The sequence below is a fragment of the Grammomys surdaster genome, unplaced genomic scaffold, assembly GCF_004785775.1.
Source record: "Grammomys surdaster isolate TR1022 unplaced genomic scaffold, NIH_TR_1.0 371, whole genome shotgun sequence".
Classification (NCBI taxonomy): domain Eukaryota; kingdom Metazoa; phylum Chordata; class Mammalia; order Rodentia; family Muridae; genus Grammomys; species Grammomys surdaster.
The window spans coordinates 7,053,713-7,062,045 of NW_021604790.1; positions in this window are offsets into that span (position 1 = coordinate 7,053,713).

The following is an 8,333-nucleotide window of genomic DNA, read 5'->3' on the forward strand; positions in this document are numbered from 1 at the left end:
CATACCACACCAGGTACACACTACACACAAACATACACACAAACCACACATCACACACATACCACACCAGGTATGCACTACACACAGATACATAGACATACACATAAACCACACATCACACACACACCACACCAGGTACACACTACACACAGATACACAGACATACATACAAACCACACATCACACACATACCCCACCAGGTACACACCACACACAAACATACACACAAGCCACACATACCACACATATCACACCAGGTACATATTCTTCTACACCTGCTACATGCATACTACAAACACACCAGTCATATTCCCTGACCCTCTCACATGTGTACCCACATACATACACGCTACAACATACACCATGCTCCTACTACACAAACACAGCACACATGTATCATACCTCCAACATATAAGAAACATGCAATATACACCACACACCAACCAGTACACACCCTATGTACTCCAAAAGCCTCTCACAAATACTTCCACAGATATACCATTCACATGCCACATACTCTACATACCAAGAACATTACACGTTCCCACATAGACATACTCTACCACACACATGCACAGATCGTATGCACATACTACCTACATGCAACACTCCTACCCCATCTCCCTCCCTTCCCTTCACATTCATACTACACAGCACATATATCATGTGTGTATATCATAACACATATCCTCACACCTTATCACCCTCCTACATACATACATGCACATGCAAGTGGACACAAGTAAATTGCTCTACAGACCAGGCATGGCCAAGCTGGACCTAATGTAAAACACACATATACCATACAGCACACATATCACACCAGCTGGATATCACCCAACACATACCATACCAGGCATATACCACATACAATAAATAATGTTGCCAAAGTTTAGACAGGTATCCTGGGGTCCCAGAGGTGAGGATCGCAAGGCTGGCTTTTGTCCCGGCCCGAGCTGCTGCTCTGGTCTGCGGGTCAGGATCTAGCAAGAGAGAGAGTGGGGATGGAAGGGCAAGAGATGCAAAGAATGGAGACAAGACAGGGTGTGTAGTCAAGTCCCGTTTATGGAAAGGAAATCCTGGGTATATAAGCACAAGCAGGGGACTGCAGCTGAAGACACTTTACCACGTGCACCTTGCAGCTGGGGCATTAAACAACAAGGTATGTGAGAAAAATAAGATGTTTATCAGAATGTGCTCAGCTGTTATGGGCTGTTGAAAACAAGTCTCTTGGTCAGGGTATATGGCCTGAGATGGCTGCAAAGATGATAGCCGCTTTCTGCTAGGAGTCGGCTCCCAACAGGCTTTCAGACCTGCCTCAGCCTGTTTGTCCAGATAGAATCTCTTGATTAGCACAGTGGGCAGGAATGAATGAATGGAATCCCTCAGATAGCCTGCAGCCCTTCCACCTAGCTGACCACTCTGCTAAGCGAGGCTCCGAGGCTCCGTGTAACTGGGAGGTTGCTACAGACCCAGGGTAACAAAAATGTGACTGGCTATCCCAGCTCCTCCATCTGGCTTGCCTGCAGCCCTTCCACTGAAGGTGCTAATTACATCTGTAGCCTGGAACCACTCAGGGCACATTTGTATTAGACAGGGTGTGTTTTTGTTGTTGTTGTTTTGTATTTTTGAGGCAGGTTCTCACTATGTAGCTCTGGCTGGCCTTGAACTCACTCTGTAGACCAGGCTGGTCTCAAACTCACAAAGGCTCCACCTGCCTTAGTCTTGTGGGTGCTGGAATTAAAGGTGTCCACCACCATGTCCAACTCAGAAGAGCTTCTAAACTCTATCATAAAAGAACTCCAGGCTCGATTTGGAAAGGTTTCTGTTTTGTTTTGTGGTTGTTTGTTTTAGTTTTTTTGAGACAGGGTTTCTCTATGTAGCCCAGGTTGTCTTGGAATTCATGCTGTAGACCAGGCTGGGCTCAAACTCAGAGATTTACTGCCTCCGGAGTGCTGGGATTAAAAGCATATGCCACTTGCCAGGCGGTGGTGGCGCACGCCTTTAATCCCAGCACTTGGGAGGCAAAGGCAGGCAGATTTCTGAGTTCAAGGCTGGCCTGGTCTACCGAGTGAGTTCCAGGACAGCCAGGACAGAGAAACCCTGTCTCAAAAAAACAAAACAAAACAAAACAAAACAAAACAAAAAAACATGTGCCCCCACCAGGCCTTGTTGGTCTCGGTCTCACACCAGCTATATTTTTAAGGATGGTCTTGAATCTGAGGTTCTCATGGCTTCAAGTGTCAGTGCTGGGGGATTAGAGGCCGCCAGCTCCACGTGGGGCTGGAGTATACTATTTAAACCCATGTTATTTTGGATGTGAGTCAGTGGGAGTTTAAAATAAAATTTAAGGTGACCTTTGAGCCCTTCGAGGGGCTGACAATGCTGTTAGGCATGAGCAATGTCACGCTTTCTTCTAGGGGCTGAAAGGAGTCTAGTCCCGACTTCTAAACTGTCATATCCCGCTTCCACTGGGGGACAGCCTCATTCTAGCTCAGACGTTTCCAGTTCGACATTGCGGAGCGCCACCTTCAGGCCAATCTTTAGAAGTGCAATTTTCTGAGGCCTTTATTTCGGGCAGCGTGTCCAAAACCTTCACAGCAGAGATCACTGCTCCTTGGGCAGGGCAACACCCTCTCCCATTCCTGATCACAGGCATCTCGGGGATTAAGAGACTGAGAAGGCTGAGTGTGGTAGCACAGGCTTGCTCTACAGTGGTGGCTGGGGGAGGAGAGGAAGAAGGTGATAGACACAAAAGCATTGGGAACTTGAAGCCAGCCTGGGCTAAGATCCTACATAGCAAGATTCCACTCTAAGTAAGCAAACAATAAACATTTTTTTGTTTGTTTGTTTTTCGAGACAGGGTTTCTCTGTGTAGTCCTGGCTTCCCTGGAACAATAAACATTTTTAAAGAATCAAGGTGGCTGGGCAGCGGTGGCACACGCCTTTAGTCCCAGCACATGGGAGGCAGAGGCAGGCAGATTTCTGAGCTCGAGGCCAGCCTGGTCTACCGAGTGAGTTCCAGGACAGCCACAGAGAAACACACAGAGAAACCCTGTCTTGAAAAACAAACAAAAACAAAAAAAGAAGTTTTGGGGTCATCTTTAGGTACAAAATAATTTCATGAAGACCATTCTGGTCCACAAGACACTCTGTCTCTGTTTCTCTCTATAGAGATAGAGATAGATAGATAGATAGATAGATAGATAGATAGATAGAGATCCCAGCACTCAAGAATCTGAGGCTGGAGGATCATCTGAGCTCCAGAATTTTGAGATCAATCTGGGTAGCAAGACTCTATCTCAAAAAATAAAAAAAAGAAAAAAAGTGGTTTATTCCTGAAATAAAACACACACTAGGGATCTTACAGAAGGACTTCATCTGTCTCTAAAGATCACTTGGCGTGAAAACAGTGGGAAAAAATGGGAGATGGAGCACCTTGATTTTTTTTTTTTTTTTTTGAGACAGGGTTTCTCTGTGTAGCCCTGGCTGTCCTGGAACTCACTCTGTAGACCAGGCTAGCCACGAACTCTCAAACTCAGAAATCCACCTGCCTCTGCCTCCCAAGTGCTGGGATTAAAGACGTGCGCCACCACTGCCTGGCAACCTTAAACTTCTAATCCTTCTGCCTTCACCCTCCAAGTGGGATTCCAGGTGTACACCATCACGCCATGTTCATGAAGAACTGGGCCCTGTGCATGCTAGTCAGGATCTTTACCAGTCGAGCTACATTCTCAGTCTCTGGCTGCAATTCCTTATTTCTAATTTCTCCTTGGTCTGCCCCAAATCAGTCTCGTCTCACATCCTTTAAGGCAGGTCTGCTGATCTCTCGAGAGGTCCCATCCAAGTGACTTCTACACACCTGGAGGTCAAGAACTCATGTCACCTAACTCCAGTGGCTTAGTGGTAAACATAGGATGGCCAGAGACTTATTCGGTCTTCACAGATCGGAGAACACTGTCCTCCGACAGCCATGGTAGCACTTGGGACTCAGCTTACCTCCTCACAGCCTTCAATATTTTCTATCCTCTAGTAGCTGGGCATGGTGGCATGTGCCTTAATGCTAGCACTCAGGAGGCAGAGGCAGGCAGATCTCTGAACTTCAGGCCAGTCTGCAGAGTGAGTTCTAGGACAGCCTAGGCTATATAGAAAAACTCTGTCTCAAAAAACATAAAAACCTTTCATACACATACACAATGTATCTTGATCCTATCTATCCCCATTTTACCCTCCCCCCCTTTCCCAACACATCTTCTCCCATCATCCTCTCCTCTCCTCTCCCCACCCCAACTGAGTCCAGTGAGTGCTGCTTGCTGGAATGTGACTGGCCTTGCTGACTTGATCTTGTGCAGGTCACCATAGCTGCAGTGACTTTGTGAGTGCCGTGGTCCTGTCCTGTCCGGAACATGGCGCTCCTCTCCTTACCTGCTCTTACGTTCTTTCCACCTTTTCTTCCAGGATGCTCCCTAACCCTTGAGGAAACTCATTTGATCCCTACACTTCTGGCTGAGCTGCCACAGCTCTTTGTCAGATACTCCATGAGAGAGGTTGGGATAGCTGCTGCCGACGGGAAACCCCCACCCCCATCCCCCAAAGCACCATGATATTTGCAGCCATGGCAGATTTACTAGGGCTAGCCGGAGCCGTTCTCCACAGATGGCATCATCATCACCACCACCACCACCAGCATCATCATCAATGCAATGGGTAGATACCCAAGTCCACTCTACAGTAAGGAGTACATGAGATTCTCAGGCACAGAAACATTAAGCATGGGTTGGGGACCTGGACACAGTGCTAGGGTGGAGCAGGACAGCGCTCAGCCTGCCACCCTGGACTTGACTTGGATGGTCCTGTGGTCTGAAGAGACCTAAACCCACCAACTTTTCTTTTCTTTTTTTTTCTGGGGGGGCGGTTCAAGACAGGGTTTCTCTGTGTAGCCCTGGCTGTCCTGGAACTCACTCTGTAGACCAGGCTGGCCTCGAACTCAGAAATCCGCCTGCCTCTGCATCCCAAGTGCTGGGATTAAAGGCGTGCGCCACCACCGCCCGGCCCAACTTTTCTTTTTAATTCTCCCCCTTCTCCTTACTTTTTGAGACAAAGTCTCTCGCTCTCTACCCAGCTCCAGTCTTGCCTCTTAAAGGTATGTTCATTTGAAATTCCTTCCCAGCCTCGCTCTCCCTTCATGGTAGGTACCAATGTTCTGACAGATACCAAGGCTTCTGCAGTCTTGGTGTGCAGCCTTGACAACATAGGTAGGCGGGGCTGGAGAGATGGCTCAGGGGTTAAGAGCACCAACTGCTCTTCCAGAGGTCCTGAGTTCAAATCCCAGCAACCACATGGTGGCTCACAACCATCTGTAATGGGATCCGATGCCCTCTTCTGGTGTGTCTGAAGACAGCGACAGTGTACTCATATACATTAAATAAATAAATCTTAAAAATAAAAGTCTAGATGCCTGAAAAACTAGCTGTTTCAGCTGGGCAATAGTGGCGCATGTCTTTAATTCCAGCATTGGGAGGCAGGGGCAGGCGGATCTCTGAGTTCAAGGCCAGCCTGGCCTGTAGAGCAAGTTCCAGGATGTCCATGACTGCACAAAGGAACCTTGTCTCAAAACAACAAAACAAAACAAAAACAGAGGAGCTAGCTGGTCCTGGGAAATGAGTGCATGGTAAGGGAAGGCAGTATCCAGAATAAGAATTCGCCCCAAGTGAGCATGTAGGGGGTGGGGCTTATCACTTTTAACCAGTCTTGTCTCTGACCCAGCCATCTGGAACCCAGCAACCTTGGTCTGAGCTTTCTAAGTCCCTAGGCTAAAGATGAGCAGAATTTGTAAGATCTGCCTACAGAGCAAATTGTTTTAGGCACAGAACCAAAAGTGAGGTTGTGTCTCTCACTTTGTCCGCATGGTGGCAGAGTGTGTTGGGGTGTGTGTGTGTATGTTTGTGTGTGTGTGTGTGTGCGTGTGTGTGTGTGTGTGTGTGTGTGTGTGTGTGAGAGAGAGAGAGAGAGAGAGAGAGAGAGAGAGAGAGAGAGAGAGGGAGAGATTGCTTCCAGTTCCACCTATATGGGTCTGTCAGAGAACACGGGCGCTTTGCCTGCCTGTCTGTCTCTGTGGGCAGTGTCTTCTCTGATAGTTACTTTTCTTTTCTCCTTTTTGTTTTTGTTTCATTTTGTTTGTTTGTTTTGAGCAGGGTTTCTCTGTGTAGCACTGGCTGACATAGAACTCCCAATACACACTAGTCCACCTCTATAGATAGCAGAGGCCGAAGTGATCCACCTGTCTCTTTGGGGGTTAAAGGCACACACCACTAGCTAGCCTTGGTTCTTTGCCAGGACCCTCCCTGCAGGCAGGCTGTCCCACCCCTGTGTTCTGATATCAGACTTATGCCCACAGTGTGATTAAGGCGGGGTGCTTTCAGGCCATAGTGGTACCTATGTGTCAGACAGATGACAAGATATGACTTCATATCTTTATAGTAGTGGGCCTTGCTGAAGACATAGCCAACACTTCCAGATCATCAGGATAGGTTGAAAGTCCAGGAGAAGAGCTGGGCATGGTGGCGCATGTCTTTAGTCCCAGCACTGGGAGGCAGAGGCAGGTGGATATCTGAGGCTAGCCTGGTTTACAGAGGAGTTCCAGGATGGACAGAGTCCCACAGGGAAACCCTATTTCAGAAAAACAAAAAAGAAAGAAAGAAAGAAAGAAAGAAAGAGAGAGAGAGAGAGAGAGAGAAAGGAAGGAAGGAAGGAAGGAAGGAAGGAAGGAAGGAAGGAAGGAAGAAAGCGAGGCCAGCCTGGTCTACAGAGTGGGTTCCAGGATAGCCAGGACTACACAGAGAAACCCTGTCTCGAAAAAAAAAAAGAAAAAGAAAAAGAAAAGAAAGAAAGAAAGGGAGGAAGGAAGAAAGAAAGGAAGGAAGGAAGGAAGGAAGAAAAAAAGAGGGGCTGGAGAGATGGCTCAGCAGTTGAGAGCACTAATTGCTCTTACAGGGGTCCTGAGTTCAATTCCCAGAGGCCGAGTGGCTCACAACCATCTGTGATGGGGTCCAATGCCCTCTTCTGGTGTGTCTGAAGACAGCTGCAGTATACTCATGTGAATAAAATAAATAAATAAATCTTTAAATAAAAAGAGAGAGAGAGAGAGAGAGAGAGAGAGAGAGAGAGAGAGAGAGGTAGCATGCTTCAATCGGGGTATGCAAGGAAGGTTTGATAAATGAAGCATTGACTTTGAGATAATCTAGCACCACTGGGGCTGGTCACAGTTTCCCTAAGGATAGCAGGAGAGAGAACTGGGCACCTGAAGGACTCTGGCTATTCCTGAGGGCCAGTGCCCAGTTTATGGATATGATTGGTCAGAGATCAGGAGCCAGGAAAGACACATCGAACATGCATAGAAACTGTCTGCTTTAGTAAACATGCCATTAGGCTGGGCAGTGGTGGCGCACGCCTTTAATCCCAGCACTTGGGAGGCAAAGGCAGGTGGATTTCTGAGTTTGAGGCCACCAGCCTGGTCTACAACAGAGTGAGTTCCAGGACAGCCAGGGCTATACAGAGAAACCCTGTCTCGAAAAAACAAAAAACAAACAAACAAAAAAGTAAACATGACATTAGAATCTAAAGTCAGACTAACAGATGCACCAAAAACATCTATCTGTGGGTAGATGGGTTTGCAGGGGAGGTGGGACCCAAAGCTGGGACTTTAAGATCAAATCGACGTGAGCTAGATGCTTCTGGTGTCTAGTCTCAGCAGGCACGTATGTGGTCACAGGGCTGGGTCAGAGTCCCATAGCCAACTACACCCAACCTCTCTGAAACTCCAGTGAATTGTGTCACTTTGTCAGATGGATTCAGGTGACGTGGGTGTGAAAAATTGACAGGAGGCAGGGTGTGGTGCCATATGGCTTTAGTCCCTGGAGGACAGAGGCAAGCAAGGCAGGCAGATTTCTGTGAGTTCAAGGCCGGCCTGGTCTACAGAGCTAGTTAAGGCTACACAGAGAAACTTGTCTCGGAAAAACAAAAAGCAAAACTAAACAAAACAAAAAACCCCACCCAAACAGAAGCCTGTAATTCCTGTCCCAGAGGGATCTGACACCTTCTTCTGGTCTCCATAGGCACTGCATATATGTAGTTGCAGAGACATACATGCAGACAAAACACCAGTATGCATAAAATAAAAAAGACTAAAGATTTTAAAAGGGGTGGGAATTAGAAAGACTGCACAGCGATTTGTCATTCGCCCTCTTCTGGCCTATCTGGGTACTGCATCCACATTGTGCCTAAATACTCAATTGGAGCGAAGGAGAGAGGGAAGGAAGGGAGGGAAGGAAGGG